This window comes from Gekko japonicus, unplaced genomic scaffold (genome assembly GCF_001447785.1).
Source record: "Gekko japonicus isolate JY-2015 unplaced genomic scaffold, Gekko_japonicus_V1.1 scaffold12, whole genome shotgun sequence".
Taxonomy (NCBI): Eukaryota; Metazoa; Chordata; class Lepidosauria; order Squamata; family Gekkonidae; genus Gekko; species Gekko japonicus.
The window spans coordinates 1649080-1675475 of NW_015161947.1; positions in this window are offsets into that span (position 1 = coordinate 1649080).

Here is a 26396-nt window from a genome sequence, read left to right on the forward strand (position 1 = left end):
CCACCTCCAAGGCAAAAGGTGTGCGTGCGGCGGGGGGGGGGGGGAGAAGCTGGTGCTTGCCCATCGCCTCCCACTTGACTCCAGGAAGAGGTCAGTGACCATGCTCCAGAGGGTAAAGCGGGAGCAGGCGCCAGGGTGAAGCCCCCCCCATGCCGGGGTTCAACCAGAGAGCTTCACTCGAGGATGGTTCCAGCCAGAGGAGAGCAGGCTTCTCCCAGGGCTATGCCCCCCCCACCCCAAAGTTTCAGGATTCCATAAAAGAAAAACAAGCTTAAGAACATAAAAGAAGCCCTGCTGCATCAGGCCAGTGGTCCATCTAGTGGTCCAGCCCTCTGTCACACAGTGGCCAAAACCCAAGGGTCATCAGGAGGTCCACCAGTGGGGCCAGAACCCCAGAAGCCCTCACACTCTTGCTCCCCAAGCACCAAGAAGACAGAGCATCACTGCCCCAGGCAGAGTGTTCCATCTATAAGAACATAAGAGAAGCCATGTTGGATCGGGCCAATTACCCACCCAGTCCAACACTCTGTGTCACACAATGGCCAAAGCCCAGATGCCATCAAGAGGTCCAGCAGTGGTGCCAGAACTCCAGAAGCCCTCCCTCTGTTCCCCCCCCCCAAGCACCAAGAACAGAGAGCATCACTGCTCCAGACACTGTTCCATTTATATGATGTGGCTAACAGCTACTGATGGACCTCTGCTCCTTATGTTTATCCAATCCCCTCTTGAAGCTGTCTAGGCTTGTAGCAGGGGTGCAAGGATAATAAGGAGGTTTGGATTTATACCCCACCCTTCACTTGGAGTCTCAGAGCAGCTTACAATCTTCTTCCCTTCCTCTCCCCACAACAGACACCCTGTGGGACTGAGAGGCCTCTGAAAGAACTGCTCTGACAGAGCTGTGACTGGCCCAAGACCACCCAGCTGGATGCATATGGAGGAGTGGGGAATCAAACCTAGTTCTCAGATTAGAGTCTACCACTCTTAACCGCTGCACCAATCTGGTTTAGGAGGACAGGGTTTAGAAGCACACACCAGTGAGGTAGGGAAAATCAGAGATTGTATTACTTGTTCTCACAATTAAAAAAAAAAGGAAATTAGCAATTTCAAATTTTGTGTCTTTCATTCTTCCTAAAATGCATTTATGTTTGAAAATTGGGGGGCGCACAGGGGGTGGGGGGCGCCAGAAGGTAGCCTCGCCTAGTGTGCAAAAAAACCTGGCACCGGCCCTGTGACTGGGAAGCATTCTCGCTTCCCGATGCTTCCCCCATTGGGTCTGCTGCCAGATCCATCTGCTCAAGCGGGGATTCTGTTGGTGTGGGGCCTGATTCTTCAGATTCCTCCTCTGAGGAGGAGGTGGCAGCTGGCTGGCCCATGATATGCGAAAAGATTTGAGTCCCAAAACACCGCTGGACATCTTACTTCCTTTCTTAAAAAATCAGTGGGAGCAGGAAATGCATATGTGTCCACCTTCTATAATTTGTAATATTTATCTTATAAATGGACATTCAGATCTCTCAGTGTGCTTTGCTACTAGCCAATTTTCAAATAGTAATATCGTGTTCAGCTTTGTGTATAAGTACTTTCCCCCAGCTTTGAATAGTCTTCCACTTGAACTTCCGCTGTTGTCAAAGATTTCCAGTTTTATTAATCAATTCACTAAGGACAGAATAAACTGCTTTCCCTTTTGGGTTTTTTTGGCTGCCTATCAGTTGCAAGGCTGGGGTGTTTTTTAGATACTTCTAATAAATAATATTCACATACACATATAGATGGTGGGAGTATGCATATGTCTGTGTGTATGCACAGGAAACAGAGAATGTTACGAATGCAATATGATTTCCCGTCTTGTAACAAAACAATGTCATTTTTGCCTAACTGCCATGTTATTTTGGAAAAGGCAGACCAGCTGGAAGTTGTACTAGCGTATTCTTTTGCATGCTAAGGAGTGAAATGACAAACGGCTGCTCAGCAAAAGCCAGCAAACTGGGGGATTACTTTTCTCTTTCTGAAATACTGCACATACATACGTATGCAATATTACTCCAGATTCCCTTTGGCCTCCTTATCATCTCCCCTGTAGTCATTAAGCAATGCCCCAAGCTGTACTATAAGTGCTGTGAATGCAATCAACCAAATTGTCTCAGTTTTTTACCAGGACACATTTCTTAAGCTACTTGTTGGAAATTACTCATGGCTGCGGTGGCTCAAGTGGTTAAGATGCTGAACTGCAGGCTGTGGAAGGTTGGTAGTTCAGCAGTTTAAGACCCGAGTGTGCCGCATGACGGAGTGAGCTCCCATCTCTAGTTCCAGCTCTTGCCAACCTAGCAGTTCGAAAGCAAGAAATTGCAAGTAGATAAATAGGTACCACTTCGGTGGGAAGGTAACAGCGTTCCGTGCGCCTTGGTGTTTAGCCATGCCGGCCACATGACCACGGAAACGTCTTCGGACAGCGCTGGCTCTTCAGCTTTGAAACGGAGATGAGCACCGCAACCCTAGAGTCAGATTCGACTGGCTTTCAAGCAAGGGAACCTTTACCTTTACATGTCATTAGCTTTGGTTTTGCACACACCAACTCTTTATACACAGATATATCATATGCATTGATATTTTTCTATTAGCAAATTCCTGGTATGTAGGAGTTTTTCAAAATGATGCCTGATGTCATAATGCGCCAGAGATGCTGCACTTTCATCTCTGCCATTGGTTTCACTGCTCTGATGTTAGTGAAGTCTATGAAAGCCATTTGTAACATACAAAAGTAGTATTCATTTAAAAAAAATTGTATTCTCATTACAGTTTTAAAAAGGAAAACTAATAAGAAGGAAAAGACAGGAGAGGAGAAGTCTAGGCCAAGGGAGCTTCATAGGCTCATGAAGGGACTGCCTCAGACAATTTCTGTTCTTTCTCTCATATTTTCAAATATAAACCACTTTGCATGTCTTGCCCAAAAGGCAATATGTATGTATGTTAAACAAATAAATAACTACGGCCCCTGCCACACGGGACGGCTGAAACGCGGCGACTCAGAGCCGCTCCAAACTTGAGACGCCGCGGCGGGATCCCACGGATCCCCTGAGCCGCGGCGCATCGCTCCCCGGCATGATCAGATGCCGGGGAGGAAAAGTCCGATGGGAGGGGGAGGCTGCCGAACTGCGCATGCTCGAGCATGCGCAGTACGGCCGGGGGCCAGGATGCGGCGGCGCAAGGACGCGCCGCCGATCCCACAGCCCAGCTTGAGGCGCTCCAATGGATGCAACCACCTAGATAGGTGGTTCTTTTTTACGGCGCGGTATCGGCATTTGGGACGGCTCAGGGATGGAGACGGTACGCTCCCCAGATGTTGAGGTGGGATCGCGCCCGTTTGCTCCGCCCCCGTTCTGTCCCGCTCCCGGCCCAAATGGGCTCGTATGAACAGGGCCTACAGCAAGCAAAACATAAAGTAGAAAAGTAAAAAATACATCATCCTTTACCACCTTTCCTGTGGTTTAATTCCTGTTGTCACTAATATTCTATCTTGGTGTGTTGAGCAGCTGGCATTCAAAGTTACTTTGATGTTTGCTTCCTAAGAGAAGACCTCCTAATTCCTGTAATTTTGACCAATTGCAATAGCTCCCAAATCTTTACTAGCCGCTCCTTTTCGTGGGGCTTCAGTATACCTTTTCAGTATCTCGCTGACACAAGGATAAAATAATTGCACAATATTCTTCTAATATTACTTACTTTATAGTATTTAGAAATATGTCAGAATTTAACAGAACATTGATTTCTAATATTACATTGATTGTCCATATTTCAATATTTTGCTGCCATAAATGTACGAAACACATTTTTAATGTATTATAAAACCAGCATTTAGCATAAGTTGTGTTACATATTTTAATACATTTTTGCATGGTGATAATTATCACTGGTTTGATATTTCACCCCCTACCCCCTATTTAAACAGAGTGAAAAATGTGTCTTGTAAAAAGGCAATTCTATGCTTCATTTGCTCTTACATGTTGCAGATCTTTCTCCCATTTATTATATATGCTTTCTAGCTATAACATTCTGTTATCAATAGGAAATAAATGAGTTTTGAAAAGACAATTCTTTTTTGATTTTAAAGAAAACTTCTGTTCACTACATGAATATGTTGTATTTCTTTCCTAGTGCATTCAGAAAACATCTTACCTGAAAACCTTTAACATAAAGGGATACTCTTTTAATACCTAAAATATAAAAAATAGGTCTCCTCTCCTATGTATGTGATCATCTGATGATCCAAGCACTTGCTTTTCAAACACCAGCACTATTTAAAGTACAATCTATCTCAACATGGAAATTTATCGAAAAGGGTTTTTTATTGTTGCTGTCAGATATACAGTTGAGAAGCCATCCAGAGGTTATGCCGTATTCCAAGCAGAAACAAAACCATACCTTAAGCATATTTCATGTTCATTTCAAAATCTAATTTCAGTCATGTAAAAAAAAAATCTCCACAAAAAAGAACTCCAAATATCTCTAGCATATAAGATCATTAGGTACAGCTCATACCTGCAAAACATGAATAATCATGACAGGACTGTGGTATAGATAAGAAGTGTAGAGAACTTTACACTAGAAATGTCAAGTTTCTGGAATTTTTTTGAAGCCATGGAAAACACACACATTTGTTTTCAGGGGGGAAAATGAAAATTTTGGGAAAAGTTGAAGTACATGCAACAGTAACTTTCCTACAAACCTAAACATATTTTACTGCTTTAACAACAAAATTGCATAATATGTAACAAAGATAGCATATGAAATTGTATTAATTGACATATTTGTGGAATTTAAAATTATAAATGTTTTAGTTTTCTACAAGAAAAAAGGAAATACACCCAATACTGAAGTGAGAGAAAGCTTCACATTGCTGCATGTTATGCTACCTTGGTACATTTTATTTATTCTAAAATAAGACAAAAAGGTGTTTCAAAGGGCTCCCCGCACATTCTCCAAAATTTACCATTTTTTTCCCAATGGAAAGCTTGAAAAACAGTCTTCAGACTTTTTCATTCTCTATATTTTAACTGAATAGAGCTTTGTCTTTAAAAGCATTTAACTCATTTCAAGTTTTTATTTAAGGAGCTTCTTGTTTTTATTTAAGGAGCTTCTTCCAGTGGCCCCCCAAATTTGCCAATTACCACGAATGCTATAAAATTTGATATAATTTTTATAAATTTTCTTTAAAAGCATTTCACTTGTTCCAAAAGAAAAAAAAAGTCATAGGAGGTTTTCCCTGAAAGATTCCCTAAAATTTCCATTTGAAAAAAATTCCATTTTAAAAAAGAAACTCCTCTGTTTTACATGGTATACATTTCGAGTGAGTAAAACCTTGTCTTAAAAAGCATTTCACTGATTGCAATGGGGGGGGGAACATAGGGTTTTTTTGTCAGTCCTTCCCATTTCCCTCCCAATTTTTCCACTGAAAAAATTGAAAAAAGTCCTCAGGGGAGGGAACAAAACAAAAATAAGGGTCCCCCCTGATTTTTTCCAGTTGTTTACCCAGGCCTTCATATCTCTTATCTTACAAACAAAGATACTGTAAAAATCAGAGTTGTATCTCACCAAAGCCTTGCTTTTGGAATACATATATATTGCCTACAGAGAGAGTCTGGAGATTAGCTGCTTTTATTTTTCAACAAAAAGTTCATTTCTAGACCTCATGACTTCATTTGAAATGAGCAGGCAATTAAAAAAAGCTCCACAGAATTGTTTTCCTGTTCTCAAGTTTGCTAGGTCCATATATGACAGTTTTTCAAGAGCTGACACCCCTCCCCCCCCAATTTTGGACTATAGAACAATTAGCACAGTAAATTGTTCACAGCTGTTTAGTGTCTGCTAGGTGTGTGTTCATAACTTATTAAAAATATTTTTAGCCTGCCTTTTTATTTAAAAAACCAAAACAAAAAGATAAAATCTGAATTAAAAGTACATTTATAAAACAGCAAAACAGTAAAAAAAAAACCCAGGCATTGAGCTGGGCAATTGGAATAAACCAACATAAACAATCCAGAAAAACCCCACATAACACCCCCATGGACACAAAATAACATACCAAAAAAAGAAGAAAAAAAGAAGGAAAATAGCCTAGACCCAACAATCCTACATCTCACTTTCAGAGTCAAAGAACATTAACCAGAAGCCAAAATAAACAAAAATGTTTTGAATATCCTCCTAAGTCCAGAAGAGACAGTGGCTTCACATACCTCCTGAGGGAAGGAGATTATGTCCAGTTTCCATTAGGCACATTACATCAGTGAGCTGCAGCCCTTTCCTTCATGATACAGTTCTGATAAGGCTGAATGGACTGGTCATTTCAAACAGAAGGAATGTCAACCATAATTTATTTTAAATGTGCTTATTAATTAAAGTCTGCAGCGTATCTTTTAAGCAATCATTGGGATTTTGGATTGTTGTTAACAGCACTGGTAGATAAGGCTGACCATAAATTGCCCTTCGAAAACACTACTTGTTAAATTACAGGCCTGAAAGGTGAGACTGAGAAGCACCGTTTATTTTCAGTGGGTTGAAAAGCAAGCTCAGGCTTTTCCTTTAAAGTCTCCTTTTTTGGAGCCTCTCTCTCTCCCCCCCTCCCCCCCCCCCACTCCCTGCAAGGCATTTAGTGACACAGTGTACGAAATTATGGTATATAAAAATACAAAGCACTGTAGTGTTTGAACCCCCTCCAGAATTTCTGTGGACATGGTGTTCTCTTCTCTGTTTATGTCCTTGAGGGATCAGGTTTCCTTGTTTACACTCTGTCCAAAGCAGGAACTGGAATTCCTGAAGAGCAGCAAAACAAGCTCACGTGGCTTAGGTTTATTTCTAGGAAAAGAGGAAGAAGTTCCAGAAACGGGAGGCCTGCTTCACCTTCTTCAGCTTGTTCTGAAAGCGGGGAGGAACTGATAGACTGCAAGGCAGAAAGTGACATTTATTAACCCTGCATTTTTAGGGCTTCTCACAGCAGAGATGGCATTACTTGCATTCTGTTTTCCTTACCATACAAGATCTTTTTCTTTTACCGAGAAGAGTGCTTTTTCTCTAACAGATTCATCTTCCATGTGCTGCATTTGGAGCAGGGGCCCTCCTGCGCTGGCACTTGAATGGTATCCTGGTTCAAGATCATTTGTTATGGCTTTTTTCAGTGGTGCAGATCCAAGCTCAATCATAGATGCTCTGACAGCAAGGCTATGGGTCATAGCATTGTTCGCTTTCAAGTTACCTCTAGAGCCTATGCCAGGCTTTGAGTCCGGGAGTGCCATAGAAACCAGCAAGATTTTGGGAGTGTGAGCTTTAGAGAGTCAAAGCTCCCTTTGTCAGAGAGTTTTGGCTTTTGAAAGCTCATACCCCAAAAAACTTGTTGGTCTCTAAGTTGCTACTGGACTCAATTCTGGCCGTTCTACTGCAGACCAACATGACCACCTTCTGAAACTCAGCTACGCCAAGAATCTCTGAATATCTCCCCATCACATTTTTACCTCACTCTTTGCAAAGGAGCATACAAGGCAGCATACATTGTTTCTCCTTTCTATATGGTAAAATTGACTGGCAGAAGCTACTTGGAAATTGTTTTTTTTTCTTCCACACCTGCCTTCAATAATGAGAATTTTCAGGGAGGGTGCTGTCATAATCGGTGGTCTCACTGGTGGCATCACAGCCCCCCTATTCCTTTTTATAAAAAAATGGCACTAAAATATCGCTATATCACTGGAGCATTGGGGCAATAGGCTTTAGGAGGTTTTCTGAATTCCCGGCTTTCATTCTTTAAGTCTCTAGCCCCTACCCTTGTATATGCCGCTTTCCCTTAAATCTCTGTGAGGGAAGGGAATAGAGACTTGCTTTTAAAAAAATGAAAGCTGGGAATTCAGAGAACCTCCTAAGCTTATTGTCACAATGTTCCAGAGATATATTTAATATTTTAGTGCTGTTTGTTTTTTTAAAGAAAAGAACAGGAAAAAAAAATCATTTGCCTGGGGGGGGGGCAGTCTGACAGTGACAACAGTCCAATAATTGAAAAGTGGGAGTAGGAGGGACAAAGAAAAACCTACAGAGGCATTACGCATTAAAAAAAAAAAGCCAGCTCAAAGTCAGCTTCCAGAAAAACATCAGGGTAAAAGTTGTCCCAAAAAAACTGGGGGGGGGGGGGGTGTATGGGGTGTGGAAATTTTTTAAAAAAAACTGAAGTGAAAACGAAAGGCACAAAGGCGCGTGTGGAACTCAGGAGATAAACCGAAGCAGTATGAGACTATAATCAACCAACAAACAAATACCATGCAGAAAAGTCCCTCTTCTGCCCAAAATTCAAGTTTTACATCCATATTTATTCATCCATTTGCTCAGTTTGAGGTATGCCCCAATTTATTTTCCAAGGGCTTAGATAGCTTCATTTATAACTGGAGTCAGGCAGTAGTTTTTAGGATATTGGAAGACGGAGGGATTGTCTGTACATAGACATGAGATGAATAAATGAAGGGACACAATTTTATTAACTGATACAAGGATCTGCATTATTCCAGCCTTAAAAAACACTGTGGTAACTAATCCCTTTGGGTGGATGAGATGGAGTTGGTATCCTCTGCCCTCCCTCCAGCAGGAGACTTCACCCTGGCTTCAACTCATTCCACGAGCAGTCACCCATAATATTCAAATTCCCGCATTTCCTGATACCCATGTTCTCATTGCCCCACGCTGCTAACCTTTGATGCAGGGGTGAAACCTTCCCCAAAGGGAGTTCCTGTGCCTGTTCCCTGAGCTAAAGTAGCCTGAGAGACTGAGGAAGCCCCCCCCCCATTCAAAATCCAAGGGATATATAGGGATGTTCAGAAGTATTTGTTAAACTAGATTGTATGAGAGGCAAACATTATATGAATCTTCATTTGTTTACACTAATTTGCCTGTGTTCTTTTCAGCCACATGGAAACTGCATGAAACTGCTTATTTTTTTTTAAAAAAAGGAGAGCCCAAATGGGCTCAGAACAGTCCCATGGGGAGAAAAAGAGCACCTGCCTCCTCCCAAGCCATTTTCTCATGTGAAAATGGCATTGGAGGGAGTTATTTCACCAATTTTGCTGCTGCATGTGAAGTATCTGTGCATGTGGAGCAGTAAAAGCAGTGGAATACCCCCCCCGGTGCGGTTTTCATGTGAGAAAACTACGGGGGGGGGGCAGAAGCCCTTCCTCCAATGGACAATCAAAATTATATTTGGTTGCCATAAATGACCAATTCAACCCACTATGTAGTATCAGCAGGGTGTTATGCTGCGGTGATAAGAGCCAAGGGGAGGGTTGGTCAGTTTAAATAGCTGGCCCTCCCTTGCATCCTATTGGCTACTTGGCACAAGGAAGGTTAAACACCTGTGTGACAATGTCTGCCAGCTGGTCCTCTTCCCCTGAGAGCCTAATGGTAAGCTGTTGACATACCCACTATGGCCATTTCTGCACTCTCCTTTTAATCTGTGTTCACCGTGGTGTCCCCCAAGCAATTCTGCACTAAAATTGAATTCAACCTTCTTTTTAATCCAGGGTTTCCCCCCATTCTGCACTGAAATCGAGTTCAACCTTCTTTTTATTCTGGGTTCCCCCCCCCATTTTGCATTACGTTACCTCCCTTCAGTGGTCAGCCCGGTTTCAGCCTGCTGTTGGCTCAGGTTATTTGGATGCTGTTTTGCCGTGGAGTTAAATAGCCTCAATTCGAACACTGAGAACATCCGGAGTGGCAGGCAAATGTGGAAAGGATCCGAGTTAGAATAGGGAAGGGAGCAGAATAATTGTGCCGCATAGACATTTTTTTGCCCCATACATGCCTGTGGTGGAATTTTGTAGGCTTTTCAGACCTGAGCAGATTCTGTTTAAGCTGTTTGTGAGATATGACAGCAGGACAGTGCCGGGGCAGTGATGCTCTGTATTCTTGGTGCTTGGGAGGCAACAGTGAGAGGGCTTCTGGAGTCTGCCCTTGCTGGGGGGCCTCCTGATGGCACCTGGTTTTTGGCCACTGTGTGGCATAGAGTGATTGACTGGTTGGGTCATTGGCCTGATCCAACATGGCTTCCCTTATGTTCTTATGACGAGGATCGATATCATTGAAGTGGACTTCTAGTAGCCAAAATAGTAATCCCATAATGATAAATCAAACCAATTCTTTTTTGCAGCCAGCAGCCCAACATTCTATATGATCTTAGGGAATAACAAGTAGGTAAAATGTATGCTACTGCCGCTATGTTCAAGTAACCGCAGTTTTTAAACTTATGCTTGGTGGTCCGGGCAAAAATGCAAGAAGCCAAGGATTAAAGCTCCCCAGCTGACAGAGAGTGGACATGTGGAGGAGGCCACCGTGCATTCAGACCCATCTCCTTGACTGTCAGTATTTCAAGGGTCATTGATGAAGCTGTAGGGGAAAAAAAGTATCAGCAGTAAATGTGCTGTGAGCACATTGCAGCTTTATTGCTGCAAAGTGGGAACTCTCGGTACTGCATGCTCCACTGAGCTTTCTGACAAGTGATTTCTGGATTCTGGAGCAAATCCAGATCCCCATGAGGTACTAAGGGGAAACAGTTACTCTGCATACAGTCTGGCACACTTAGCTACTTCTATAAAACAGCATTAATTTTGCACAGAATGAAGCAAAATACATTTTATGTATTCATTAAATATGAACGCCTGTGTCAGTTTTCTGTATCAGTTTTCAAAGGGGTACTATATTGTCTGCCCTGCCCTGCCCTGGACCAACCAAGCTAGCCTGATCTTGTTAGATCTCGGAAGCTAAGCACGGTCAGCCCTGGTTAGTACTTCGACCAGGCTTTTAGTTGAGGGCAGCAATGAAAGGTTAAGACTAGCACCCTCTCTTTCTCTTCTATGGCCCCCACATACCCTGCTCTGCCCTGCCCTGCCATGCATGACAGCAGTGTGACTGGCAAAGGAGGATTACTATGCCATCCTGGTTTGGCTTAATTTATGATCCACTGTCGATAATTTTAGTTTTATGTCAATTGTATTTTAAATGTTTACAAGGTTGTAAATCGTCCAGAGCCTGCTTGCAGGGTAGGTGATACATAAATCCAATACAATAAATAAATAAATAGATGATAGATAGATAGATAGATAGATAGATAGATAGATAGATAGATAGATAGATAGATAGATAGATAGATAGATAGATAGAGGACATCAGAAGACAGGAGGGCCTGGCATGACCTGGTCCATGGGGTCGCGAAGAGTCAGACTCGACTGTGCGACTGAACAACAAAAAGATAGATAGATGATAGATAGATAGATAGATAGATAGATAGATAGATAGATAGATAGATAGATAGATAGGTAGGTAGGTAGGTAGGTAGGTAGGATGGGAGACCACATAGGAAGTCCTGGTTTCTGCACAGAGGCAGGCGAACCACCTCTGCACAGAGGCAGGCGAACCACCTCTGTTCACCTCTTGCTTTATAAACCCTGTGGGGTCCCCATCAGTTGGCTGAACTTTTCTCCCACTCAAAAGACAAGGTGTGTCATAGCTCTTCTTTACTGTGGGGTGGTTTCCATAGGCAACATCCTTTTTCGTAATGTGCATAAACAGGACTGCGAGAATGGTTAGCCAAGAAACAGCAGAAAATGAATTGAGTTAGGGAGGTGAGAACTAAAGCAAGTGGGAATACAAAATAACCACAGAGTGATATCTGGGGTATAATATGCAGGAATTCAATAAATTATCTAACCATTTGCTGGAGCATCAAAACGAGAATATTCAACAACTGCAAGACTGCCAAGTTGAAGACAATTCCTTTTGTATTGAGAAAACCACCCATCATTATTATTGGAACTTGGAGATGTGTTGTCAGTTTATTAATGAATTCCAGGTCTGCAGCCTCACATGTCGATTGTCCTCTGCTCCTCTGTTATGCTTTGTTTTGGAGAGCCTGGGCCTAGTATCTGGGGGCTCTGCATCCAGGGACAATCCAACACAGTTAGGAACTCTCTTAAATTTATTGGAACCAGAGGATTTGAGCTCTTCTTGATTGGATTGCAGCCAGAATGACCAGATAAAGAAAACTGAAAGTACACTGTATCCCCAGGTCTATCAAAGCATGCCAAATGTTTATTTCAGTATCACTGATTAAGATGTGAAACCTTAACTTTTATCTCTTTGGACAGGTCAGACTGTTGCTTGTAGGGGGGCAACCCTGCTAGGAAGTGTGGCCCAAAGAAATGTGAGTGAAACCCATGCCTAAGGGCACCTTTCCCATTCTCAGATTCCAATCCCCCTTTTTTAAAACTAGCATTCATCTGGCCCTTCCTGTGGAGACCAGCAGCAAGATGAAGACGGCACAGTTTGCTAAGGACTTGCTGGTGAAGTAAAACACCACCTGTGCCTTTAACCTGAGCCAGCCCAGCCCAGCCAGCCCAGACCATTTACTTTGAAAACTGGAAGACTGGCCAAGGGTTAATTTTTTTGTACTTGGCAGAGAGATCAGGAATTCATGAGAAGTCTCCTGCCTTTTCAGCTGGATGTCTTAGAGGTCTCTGATCTTGGTGTTAGGGTTTAAAGGTGATGCTCCAACGAGAATTCTTTGGAAGCTCGCCTTCTCGTTCTGCCTTTCTTGCTGTGATGATGTCTACCAAGCTTTAGCGAGGACCAATCTTCCTGCCACCCCTCCCTGGCTCTGCAGCCCATGCAAGACAGTTCCAGTCTTCTCTAAGCAGTGTCAGAGCCTGAAGAACTGTACCTGCTGCCTGCAGCTTCACTTCTCTCAAGCAGATTCTTCAGTAGGCCCCATGATGATGGTGGTAAAGAGTGATGGATGTCCTCAGCTGCCACTGAGCTCAGAAAATCCTGAAACTGCCTTGCAGGTGCCCTTGGGGAAGTGACTGATTGGGATCCACCTGTTAAGTCACATAAAGTCTTACCATACATCCATGGGTGGTTTGGGCTGTGTAGATTATGGAAGCCAGTTGCGTGGTAACCAACTAGGCTTGATTTTGCTAAGTCCACAGGTTAGCATCTATTTTGGGAAATCAGCTCCAATCCCCAGGGACCCATTGAATCTTACTTTGCTAAGCAAACTACCTTTAGACATGAGCTTGTTCACAAGAGTGTTAACAGACATTGAAAACCTTACCACTGAGTCTATATATTTACAGGAAGATTTCCAGTGATTGCAGCCTGCATACATTCCCCTTTGGCATTTATATAGAGTGGAAACCGAGCCATTCCTTTACCTTTTAAGCAGACCCATAGTGTTCATCAGCCTGGAGAAAGTTCTCCCATGCTTAAGTGACCCAGGATATATAATCTTATATTGTACCTACTCCAGGCTTTCTGTGATTTGAGATTAGGAATGTGTATACGGATTGGGGAGGAAAGGTACAATCTTCCTTCTTGCCGTTTGCCTGTTAAAATGTCATCCCATCCTCAGCTTATAAACATATGAAGCTGTCTGATTCCAAGTCTGACCATAGAGTCCACTGAACTCAATACTGGTCACTCTGACTGTCAGCAACTGTTCAGGATATCAGGCAGGAGGTGGTTTTCTATGGGTGCATTCAGACAGCTCTTTAGATCCGTGCAAGGCTCGAGGGCCTCATGGATTTAAATGTAATGTCCAGACATCAACACCTGGGAAACGTCCGTCTTCCATGAGCATCTCGTTTTTCCGCACTTCGGAGCCATACTAAAAAGGTTAAAATCTGGAGTTAAAATCTGGAGTTTTCGGTTCTGACGGGCCAATCGCGTACTTGCCCCCATCTGATCATTCCAGCACGCAATTAAAAAATGGCGCCCGTTTGGGATGGTCTGACGTCAGACCATTCTGAATGGGCGCAATTTTTTTAAAAACCTTGATTCTGTGCATGCGCGGATAAACAAGGCCACGATATCACACCTATGCGCATGAGCAAAACGTTGTTTTAAAAAACCCTCACAGCGCGTGCCTCCTTCAGTGGACGCTGTCTAGACAATCCACAGCGGAAGCAGCGTGTGGTAAGGCGATTCCCCTGGGGAATGTCTGGTTGTGCAAGGACGGATTTAAAAGATCGGGATCAAATTTGAGCCGGTATAATGGCAGGATTAGCTGCTCGTTTGAACGCACCCCATGTGTGCTACCTGACATCCTTTAACTAATCTGGGATTTTCTAAATATGAAACATGTACTCCATTATGGAGAAGGCATGAACTGCTTGTTTCTTTCCCCCAGCAGTGGGAACGCAGTTGGCAGGGTGATTCTGAGCGGAAAAATAGATGGAATGGAAAAGATTAAGCAGCCCCTCTCTTCCCTGCTACTTTTCCTGCTCTCAATTACAACATCCAGAGGCTTTTTCTGTAGCCATACCGGAATCCCTTCAGCCAGCCAATTAAGTGTCCCTATCTGGGCTTACTTCATATGGTCTTGAGAAACTGAGACTATGATCAGTTGATTCTGATGGCCCTGCTCTTGGAAGCTCTGTGTCCAATGTGTTTTCTTATTATTACCATTCTAAGTATTGTTGGTTTACAACATTTTAATTGCTTTTGGAATTGGTAATATTTTTAATTGTGCATGGCTTTGAAATCTGTTGATGAAAAACAGAATAGAAGTCTGGCAACTAAATCAAGTCCCAGGCTGCTCTTCATTAAAAACTATAAGCCATTAGGGGAATGAATAACTCAAGTGCACTTTGCATGCAGTTAGGGCTCAGTAAAGGTTTTAGTAAAGGATACATGCACTTGGGCCACAAAATGTAGTAGGGTTACATGCCATTCTCAAAGCCCGACAATCAGCTCTGTTTGAAACCAACAAAATGTTTTCCCTTTGCTTTCATTGGCAATTTCTAGGCCAGAATCCAGCATGGTGGATCAATAAAGGGCATGATGCTGCAGCTATACGTTTTTCAGTTGCCTTGATAAGTCAGTGTTGCAAGATATGCACGCTTGGCTTGGCATTTGTCTAAGTGACAGTTATGAAATTTCCAAAGGGGGTGGGGAAAGCCCTTTTGCAATTGCCAATGAAACAGTCTGCAAAACAGTAATCCACTAAGTTCATTAACACTGGACACACACTGATTAATTTGAACCAGGGTCTACGGAAAGTTCTTTCTAAATATAATCAGCTAGACGTCTGGCCCAAAGGTTGGAGCAAGGAAAAAAGCGCTTATCTAATGGCTCCAAAAATAAGAAATTTTGGCTAAAGGACTGAATTCTGTCCTTGGCTAATACATATGCTAAGGTCTGGATGGCAGGTATCACCAGTGATCTGTATGCACTTCTTAATTAAATTTCTGGTTGCATATTTTATTTTGTATTAGATCCATTTTTAATTTAAATTTTTAACTTTTCATCCATTTACAGTTATATACAGAACAAAGTTGTTTCATATAATTTCTCACAAAATACCATCAAATTAAACATAGTTATAACTTATCATTTTAACAGTTTTAAAATATATATCATCTTCCGATACAGGGGATTTTTTGGAACAATAATGTTTTTTGCCATATAGCTAGCTAGAGGAAACCATATATCTACAACTTTTGTATCATATGTTTTGGGGGGTGAATTAGATGTGTGCAATGCTATCTTACTCCATTGTTGAATTGGAAAGTGCTGGCTCTTCGGCTTGGAAACGGAGATGAACACTGCCCCCTAGAGTTGGATTCGACTAGCTTTCCAGCAAGGGAAACCTTTACTATTTTTCTATCCACTTTATGGCAATTGTTGTGCTGGCTGCAGATAACAAGATTGCAATAAGTTCCATCTTATGTACTTCTTTTTTAGGATCTGACCATCTGTTCTATACATTTCTGGCATATAAGGTATGACCACATCTGTTATTTCTTTTATTTGTCTAGATTCTTGTAACTAATATTCCCTAATAAATAGTGCATAAAATCTGCTTTTTGTTTGCAATTTTTGTATTTTCCTACAGTAAGGACTGATGTCTTTGTTGATTCAATGTAAAGCAGTAGGTGGCAAATACCATTTAGTTAATCATTTTATTGTCTGAAGTCATACTGCAAAGATTTTTGAAGTTAAGCAAGCTGAGTTCTAAATTAGGTCCCAAACTTCTTCAGTTATTTTTCCTTTCAAATCCATTGCCATTTTTTTAGATATAACACCTCTGGTGTCTCCTCTAGCCTATTCAATAATTTATATAAAGAGGTTATCAAGCCTGATACTAGTTCTCCTTTGTCATTTAATAGTTGTTAGAAATCTGTAATTTGTCTATGATAAGACTGCATTATTTGAGGAGATTCTAATGTGTTTTATCTGTAAATATCTGTATCACAACACATTTTGTTTCAATTTTGTTTCAATGTTTCTAGTGATGATTTTTCTGTTGTTTTATTTTTGTCTAACAGGTGTACTATGGTCCCGGTCACACGGCCAGGAAACTGCAGCGGGGAAGCGCGACAGTTAGCCCCGGGGCAAACAAACCCGCGGTTTCACGACCAGACTTCCCGAGGTGGTTCCGTCGAAGTTCCGTGGCGAGGGGGGGGGTGACGATCACACCACAAGCAAAGAAGCGGGCCCCCTCGCCTGCGGAGCCTCGCTGCAGACAGCTAGATCTGGCAAGAAACACGCAGGCCCGGGTCTTCGGAAGCACGACACACCCCCCTCGCTGACGTAAATGGCTTTGGACTTGGAGCCAGGGCAGTTCCCTTCGGAGGGGGCTGATCGCAACACTCACCAGACAGTGAAAGCGTGGAGACCTGCGGTTCAGGAGCAATGCTTCGCTCCCCCCCCTTCTCCCGAAACCTCAAAGAAAGTAAAGGGCCGTCACTCCGGTTAGATCGTTGTGTTTTGTTTACTTTGTAAATGGAAGTGTGCGCATGCTATGTTGGGTGCCTGTGCGCATCCGTGGAGCCTTGGGAAAACAAAATAACCTGTTTGCGAGGGGACATGGGCGGGCGCCGGATGCCACCGGAAACGCAATCAGACGCCCGCCCTTGCCCCACAGTTTCCGGAAACTAGTACCTCGGAGGTACTAGTTTTTTGCTGCGCTTCATCGGCGGGAAGCCGCAGTTGAGCCACGGAAGCGCTACGCTTCCCAGATGTGCCAGTGAGATCGTGCCCGGAAACTCCACATGTCTTCCGTCTCTCTAGTGTGGCTACTGTTCCGTGTGACCGCAGCCTATATGTGTTATTCCGGATCTTCACCAGGAAATGAAATCTTCACTGTTACTTTAAACCTTTATTTATAACTGTCAATAAACATGTATATATAATTGTCTTTCTGCATATTTCAGTATAATGAATTTAACTATCAACTATTTAGTATTCTAAATATCTTCTATATTCCTTCCCTTTTTCCTTTATAACTTTGTTATCCTGTCTCCCTGTATTTAATTAAACTTACTAAATATAAAATTATACACTAACTCACTATACTAATATAACTAAACGTTGTATTCTTCCCACAGTCCAATCTTAATTCCAGATCAGACCTGTCACTACTGTCTTTAACTATTGCTTTGAGGGTTGTAAATCCTTTCTTCACTGTCCCCCCAACCCTCCCTTTCACTCCCCAGTCATGATCTACACTGTGGTGATTTTTACCCATTTCAGTGTCAGACTATATCAGACTAACCTACTCAGAAACAAAAATCTCAATATCAACTTAAAGTTCAACTTGCATTTTGAAGAGTCTTCTAAGAATTCCAGTAGTGCCTTCTTCTGGCATATATTCATATGCTCAACTTTCTTCAAAGAGTCAGACGAATCAAAAATTTGTTTGATTTCTGGGCATCAGAGAGAAGGATAGCTTCCTTTTTGATGTCTTTTGTGAAAGATCAGATGATGTTTCTAACTGTAGAGCTTGTAGCATTTGTAGTCCAGTTTCTTCATCTGACACATAGTAGTTCTTCCCCAGATGTGTGACTATTATCTTTCCAGGTGTGATCCATCTATACTTCATTTTTGCTTCTTGAAGTTTTTGAGTGACAGGCTTTAGCTGTTTTCATATCTGGAGGGCTTCTGGTGGTAAGTCTGGATAAACAGATATTTTTTCATCTTGGTAAAGCAGACTTCCATGCTCCCTTGCTATGTTCAATGTTGTTTTCTTCACTCTAAGGTCCCGGTCACACGTGCGAGATAATGCATGGGGGAAGCAAGGCTATTTACCCTGGAGGAAATTGACCCGCAGTTGCGCGATCTTTGAAGCTGTGGGCATAGCCTGCCACTGCGTGATCAGACGCAATCGCGGGTGAGTTGGTGGGGGGTTTTTTTGCTGTTTGGTTTCGATTCGCTTCAACAGAGGAGCAATGAATTGCATCTCCACACTGAGGGCTTTCTATGGCAGTATGCAATGATGCACATACTAGGAAAGAGGGGAAAACAACGGCATGGAGTCGGGATGGCCTAATCAGACCATCCCGACATCATGAGAACATGCTGGAGTGATCACACACAGGGGAAAGTCTGTCTGTGACCTGTAGCAACCCATTTGATACTGGACTTTCCCCGGTATTTTTTAACTCCACTTCTTCAGCAGAGCTAGACGGGTTGCAGACGAGTGTGAGATGCTTGCCAGATGTTCCCGTGTGATCACACCCTTAAAATCCACCCGGCATTTGTGCCTATTCTGCAGCTACTTCTGTATGTGATCGGGACCTAAGATCGGCAAAGTAGGTTAAAATATCTCTGGTGTAAGGTCTACTAGGTTTATTTGGAGCTCCCATTCTGTACACTTTTATAATTATTGGGTATACTCCTTCTAATTTTAATTCTGTTGCTAACCAAGTGCTCATGAATTGGATTAAATCAGTTGATTCTTCAGAGCCCTCGGTCAGTCCTCTAAATTTAAGGTTATGTTGTCTTGTGGATGTTCCCGAGATTAAAATCCTTTCCTTCATATTCTGAGCTTCTTCCTATAACTTTTGGTTTTCCATTTGACTGGTCATTCCAAGACTCATTGTGATCTCTTCTGTTTTAGTAGTAGCATCCAGTGTCATCGCTATCTCATTTATTTTCTCTGTGAGTGGTTAAAGAGAAGTTATTTTCAGTGAGATTTTATCAAAAATTGATTTTTTTAAAGTTTGGAGGGAGCTTTGCAGAGAGTTCTGTAGTGCCTTTACAGTCATCAGGTCATTCTTTTTCGGTTTTGTTTCAATGGCCATTTTGTTTTCTTGGTTCACCAGAGAGTTTGTCTCTTGTCTTGCGTTTTCTGCCGCAAATTATGATCATACCGAGTTCGGATGTACCTGAGCTGAATTGCCTTTAGGTCCCCCCACTTTCCTTATTATATGAGTAAGCAAGCTTGTAATGGTGTTTGGCTCCACAGGGAAAACTGGGAGGGTCAGGCTGGAGGGAGGGGATTATGCATCCACCATTTCCTTCTCCAATGCCCCACTCCCTTGTATAAGATTCCTTGATTAATCTTATAGCAAAAAACTAAGAGATCCAGAAGATTTAATAAAACTGCTCAACCTTGCACCTCTTTTCTCCTACTTACTGGTGTGGCCTTATCTTCTTCCTGGATGTCAAGTATTACCAGAACTACTCTGAAGACCATTTGTGAGCTACAGCCTGAGCAGACAGATTAAACTAGAACAACAACATCTGGTTATAATGATCTACACCAAAATGAGGATTCTTATACCAAGATTTAGTTTGTGCTTCATCGGCATCTTGGGGAACTATGGTTCCTTTGCAGTATGGATTATTTGTCTTCTCTTACCTGGAATTTCATTAGTCTTTTCTGGTTTTAAACAGTGGTGCGCTGAAGACAGGCAATGCTGCATGGTTTCGTTTTAGGATCAGAAGCATCAGTCTCTGGGGTGAAAGCACTATTGATATCTTTTCCTCCAAGGAAACCATGAAGTAGCTTTGCCACACGTTTTCAGAATTTCCATGGTATTCCAGTTCAGCCTCAACCCAACTGACACACATGAGCATCTGATGCTGCCTTATACTTCCATATTGTTGGATTATTAATGTCAGTATTGTTTACTCTCTGGCAGTGGCTCTCCAGGGGCTCAGGCGGGTCTTTCGTATCACCTACAACCTGCTCCTTTCAACTGGAGATGCTGGGGATTGAACCTTGGCCCTTCAGCACATGAAACTGATGCTCTAGCAGTGTGCTGCAGCCCACCATCCCCCATCTCTTCCTTGCGTTATTCTTGAATCCAATAACATGAAAGCAGGCAAATCTCTTTTTGTCAGCTCTCTTCACCGCATACAGAAGCCATGCTGATTTCCCCTCAGCAGGCTTTGTTCTTCTGTGTGCCTAATAATTCTATCTTTGATTACAGTGTCTCTTAACTTGCCAGTTAGGCTAACTGGCCTGTAATTTCCTGGTTTTCTTTTGGACCCCTTTTTAAAAATTGATGTAATGTTTGCTCCTCTCCAGTCTTCTGGTTCAGTGGTTGATTTAAGTGGCAATTGATTAGTAAATTAACAATTTCACATCTGAGTTCCTTCAGGTGTTTGTCATCAGGGCCTGCAGACTTACTGGTTTTTAATTTCCCTGATATAACTTCATCTCTCATCACCTCAGCTTGCTTCAGTTCTTCAAACTCTTTTCTTGAAAACAATGGCTGTGGCCTCAGTATGTGTCCCACACTTTCCACAGTGAAAACAGATGCAAAAAATTCATTGAGCTTTGTCATCTCCCCATCTTCTTTCAGCAATTCTTTGATTCCTTGGTCATCCAAAGGTTCAACTGGTTTTTCTGTTCTTGCTATATTTAAAGAAATGCTTGTTGTTGATCTTTATGTTTTTAGCAATTTGCTCCTCAAATTCTCTTTTTGCAAGCCTAATTATTAACTTTTACTTGTTTTGCCAAACCCTCTGATCCTTTTACTTCACTAGGGTAGACCTTCCACTTTTTCAAAGAAGCCTATTAGTTTTTTATGGCTTCCTTAACTTGGGTCATGAACCGTGCAGGCATTCTTTGAGACTTGGCAGTACCTTATCTAATCTGGAGAATGCAATCAGTTGGGCTGCGGTCACACGTAACAGAAGCCACACAAGTGAGACGGAAAACAGCCGGAGTTTCCGGGCGTGATCTCACCAGCACATCTGGGAAGCGTAGCACTCCCGTGGCTCAACCGAGGCTTCCAGCCGAAACTGCGTGGCAAAAAACTAGTACCTTGGAGGTACTAGTTTCCGGAAACTGCGGGGCAAGGGCGGGCGTCTGATCGCGTTTCCGGTGGCATCCGGCGCCCGCCCATGTCCCCTTGCAAATATGGTGTGGTTTTTTTGTCCAAGTCTCTGTGGATGCGCATGCGCACCCAACGGAGCATGCGCATTTGTCATGTACACAAAAATAAAAAACAGTTTGCCGCAGCGCGCGCTTCTTCGTTGTGCGCCGGCTTGTCCTGTGATCGGCACCTCTCCCTTGCCATGGAACCTCCACGGTACCTCCACAGGACCTCCACAGGAGGTCTGATCACGTAACTGCGCAGTAGTTTGCCCCAGGGCAAACAGCCACGCTTCTCCTCTGTGGTTTCCTGCCCGTGTGACCGGGGCCTTGGACTGGTTTTAGATAGCTTCCAAGCATCCTCTAGGGCTGTGCTTCTCTTTCAGTTTCCTTCCAACTATTTACATCATTTTTGTAAAGTTCCCTGTTTTGAAACCAAAGGTTACTGTTTTGGACTTTAGGGGTAAATTTCCATTGACATTAATGTTGAACATAACAGCACTGTGGTCACTGCTCTCAGTTGGTGCAACAGTATCTACATCCGCCAGCAGGTCAGGAATCCCACTCAGAGCCCAGTCCAAAATCACTACCCCTCTGGAGATCAGACTTGATATGAAGAGTGCAGATGACTAAGTGAAATTCTTCATTAAGTATTTTTTTACTGGGACTCAGATGATATCAATCACTTCCCTGTCAATATTTATTTACAATATTTATAAACATCCTTGCTTTCAAAAAAAATGGTTAACCAAAAAAATTGGACAAAATTTAAACATCTTAATTCGAAAGTTTTCACAATTGATCTACATTCTACCATGAACAGAACATCTTTTGAGTATTATAGGCCTCTCATTGATTAAAGCTGTCTGTCTGAACTTTTGGTGGCAGTGGCTGTTGGAGGCATGGAAGGGGAGATGACAGTGGGGTCTTTTCCATAACCATCTTCTTTTCATAGTCTTACTGGAATTGCTAGGGCCACAGAGGAATAGCCTGTGCTGGAAGTGTATTACTAGGCACTAGTAGGGTTGCCAAACCCCCCCCCCCGGTTTGCCAGGGGCCCCCCATTTTGTGGGGGTTTCTACCCGCCGCCAGCCGGATGGCCAGCGGGGGAAGCCCCACCCCCAACACCCACAGCCACCCATCTCTCTCCCTTTAACTGTGTGGAACCCGTGTTTCCTCCCAAGCCTGATCTCCGCAAGCTTGCAGGGAAATGCCAGCTTCGTGCTCTTAAAAGGGAAACGCGGCTGCTCTTAAAGGGGAAACGCCGGCTCCTGCATTTAAAAGGGAAACACTGGCTCCTTTAAGTGCAGGGAACTGCCGTTTCTGGAGATCTGGCGCGCGGGCGAGGGGGGCGCGGCGGACATCCCCAATGTGACGTCATCACGTCGGGGATGCCCCACCTCCTCCAGGAATGCAACGCCCCCAAAGTCCCCCGCTGGGGGTGGAAGATGGACGTGGCAACCCTAGACACTAGACCTGGATAAAGCAAGATGATGCTCTATAACTGAAAGGAGTTTCTTCTTACTGGGGCACATGGTACCTTAACTATTGCTGGCTCATGTAACTGTGATGCTATTTAACTATATATTTATTATATTTCAGAAAAGGAAGCTATTTTCTTTTGCAATGGAGCAAAGGAAAGATTTCATAGAGTTGTGAACTCCAGATTGAGAAATTTCTGGAGATTTGGGGTTGGACCCTGGGGATCGTGGGGTTTGAGGAGGGGAGTCATCAATGTTGTATGATACCATAGAGTCCATTCTCCAGTGCAGCCATTTTATCCTGGGGAACTGATTTCTGAAGTCTAGAGATCAGTTGTAATTTCAGGAAATCTCCAGGCACCTCGTAGATTTTGGTGACCCAAAGAAAATACTACTGCCCTCACTCCAAAAAACCCACAACACACTGCAATTTTTCCTTCCTTCCTTCCTTCCTTCCTTCCCTTCCTTCCTTTCCCTCCCCCTATCTGCTTACCTACACCAACTTCCACTGGAATTAAAATTGAAAATGCAATGCTAGTGCCAAGTCTTGTACATAAATATAAATGAGACACAAGCCCTACCACTATGCTGACAAGCTACAAGGGAAGACACACAAGGGAAGAAGCATGGAGGAGGGGAAAGTAGATGTGAGAAATCATTTTGAGTTGTTCCCAGGCGTTTATATCCAGTGAAGGACAATCTGATCTTCCATGCTGGTGGTCTTGCTGGGACAGCAATGGTGCAACTGCCCAGTGCCCTGAGTCCTATGTCTTGTGATAGAGGGCAGAATGACCTTCCCCATCCCATGGCAGTCCCAGGGCAAGTGGCCATTGGATCTGATTTCTTTCTGGCAGGGTGGAGGGAAGCAAACACTCTGAAGCTGCTCTTTCTCTGGCCAGTGACACAAAAGAGCATAAAAGCAAACCATAACCTGAGAGCCACACTTAAATACACTCTAAAACACACACAGCTAACATAATCTGTTTTATTTACCTCCTGAATATTTGCAAGAGACAGCTTGGAAAAGCTTCCCTTGGGATTGTGTTCTACTGTTGTACAACAGAGTGTAGATCTAGTTTAAACATGACATAGGTGTTCAAGAATAACTCACCTGTTCTATATGCTGCACAGTTGACTCCACATTTAAGTCTGGCCCTCCAATGTTATGCATGGAACACTGGCATGCCATTGTGGTGCGGTGCCTACCCACATCATAGATCCACTATGCTGTACTCATTGACAGGATGTCAGCTCCAGCTATTTGGGGGTGGAGCCTAGGGAGGGACTTTGGCAGGGCATGCCACCATAGTCTGCCCTCTGAAGCATCCATTTTCTCTGAGGAAACAGAGATCAGTTATAATTACAGCAGATCTCTAGGCCTGGCAACCCTGAATGACCTGTTTTGAACAAGGTATTGGGCTAGTAAACCACTATATAAGTAAGTTTTTCCTACATGCCTGGTGTCATGTTTAAATCTGTATGACCATGTTTCATGTAGTACATTTGACTTTGGCTTAGTTGTATGTTGCCACTATGGGGAGTAACTGGTGTCTGTGAGTTCTGCTCCCTAGCTAGTTCCATCTTTGTCAATACCTCTTTGCTCCCCCTCCTTTCTTTCTTGTTTTCTTCCTAGCGCTCAATACCATGCAAACCATTCCTCATTTAAAGTGGATGCTGTTTCCTCAGAGACCTGTTTGGGGGCACAAATCATGCTCTGTTGTTCTGTGTCAGCTCTAGCACATATATCCTGACAACAGTTATTTATTTATTTACATAGAATATTTATCTACCCACTCCCCCTGCCCCGGCATCTCAGGACCCAAGGTGCAGAACAGCAATACAAAAAATTATTTGATAAATAAGCATTAAAACGACAGATCTAATTTGTCCTTTCTTGGGGCAAATTGTATTTATTATCTATATTATACTTAAAAAGGGAGCATGAGGGGAAAAGAGAGTGAAAAGGCTTACAAGCACATTCTCCTCAAAGCAATCCTGTTGATCCAGTTATTCATCACTATACTATGAATTGCTGTGGTGTGTGTGTGATGTGTGTGTAATTTTGTCAATGCCCCATTTCAGGCTTCACTGGGGAAGGAGCACGGTTCATAACAAGCTTCAAAGGCCTGCTGTTCAGATATATTTAAAGGCCAACTTGAGGGATGCTTGGGTGGAAAAGTGGTAAAAAATTGAGCACTCCAAGTACTAATAATACATCAAATTGCAGAAGCCAAAGTATATTTTAAGAGTGCTTGTTGTTGCTATTTTTTACATCTCATAACAACTAGAAATATGGGTGCTTTCTAGAATGTTACCGTATGTGGTCTGTAGCCAAATGGAGGGGATCTGCCTTCCTCCAGTTGCCTAAAGGGCTCCCTTGTTTAGAAAACACTGGCGAGTATGAGAACAGGGCTATTAAGATGTTACTATGCTTCAGGACAGTGGAATTTCAAGGAATGCCGCTTTATTGTGGTCCATCTGCCTTTGCTCATTGCTCCTAGTCATCAACAGCACCAACAAGATACACTGCGGACAGCAAGTTGCTTGTTTCAGGAACTTCTACCAGCGCACCAACATTCACCCTTCAGACTGAAGTATCAGCATAAATGGACACTTCCAGTTCCAGCATTCCAGAACACTTTTATTGCTTCTTGTTGAGCAAATTAGCTCTGGTTGCTTTGATGCCTTCTCTTCTGCATCCTTTCTAAGTGCCCCACTACTTCCTGAAAATCAAGGTCAAAGTCATGTGTGAAATGCCTAAGCAGCTCCTGATGATCTGTATGTGGCACACAAATTGTTAGGTGACACTGTTAAATTTTGAACCTCGGTGTGACTACCACTTGCATTCACATTTGTTAAAGAGGAAATGTTGACTAGAATCACCGTGTGATTTGTTTCTGTGCGGGAGGATTTTCAGTGAAGAAACCATAACAGGGCATTGTTGCTGTCACTATCTGAAGCGTTATTTTTAACCAGGTGTTAAACATCTGCTTTCCAGAAGTGTCTCAACTGGTGTGCTACTCATACAACCTACGGTACAGTAGTAATTGATTTCAAAAACCTGCCAAAAATCATGTATCTTAAATAATAAATTATTTCGTTAGGAAAACATCCAATTAGAAACTAAAATCATAACAGTGCTTGATGACATAAATTCTGGTCATTCCTAAGCTTCAAAGAGAGAAAGATTAGCTGGTTTATCGTGTACTTAAAAAAAATCAATGAAACAAGATACATGGATTCTCACTATCCAGATGGATGGCATCTGGAGATTATTAAATTAGGAATAATTGATCTGCCAATTTTAATCTGTATTTTTTTGTATGTCTTTAAAATATTGTAAATCGCCCAGAGCTCTGTGTACTCAGGGATTGGGCGATTCAGAAATTCAATAATAAAATAAATCATCATCATCATCATCATCATCATCATCATCATCATCATCATCATCATCATCATCATCATCATCATCATTATCAATAATAATAATAATAATAATAATAATAATACATACTTTTTCTCTCTCTGCTGAAGGACCCCTCTGTAGATCACATTGGTGGTTCTGCCCTCAGGTGCTAGGATCACCAGGCTGCTTGATGAGTGCACTCTGGAGCAGGCAACATAGAACTGTCCATTTAAGAAGCAATCGTCTGTTAAGTCAATTCCTGCCACCTTCCATGAAAGTGATGGCCTCTCTACTTGTGTTCCTGGATTGTTTTGCTCATATGGAGACGGTGTTGTTCTCAGCATGTCAGGGTGATCTTGCTGCTACTTGGCCTGCACAGCTCAGT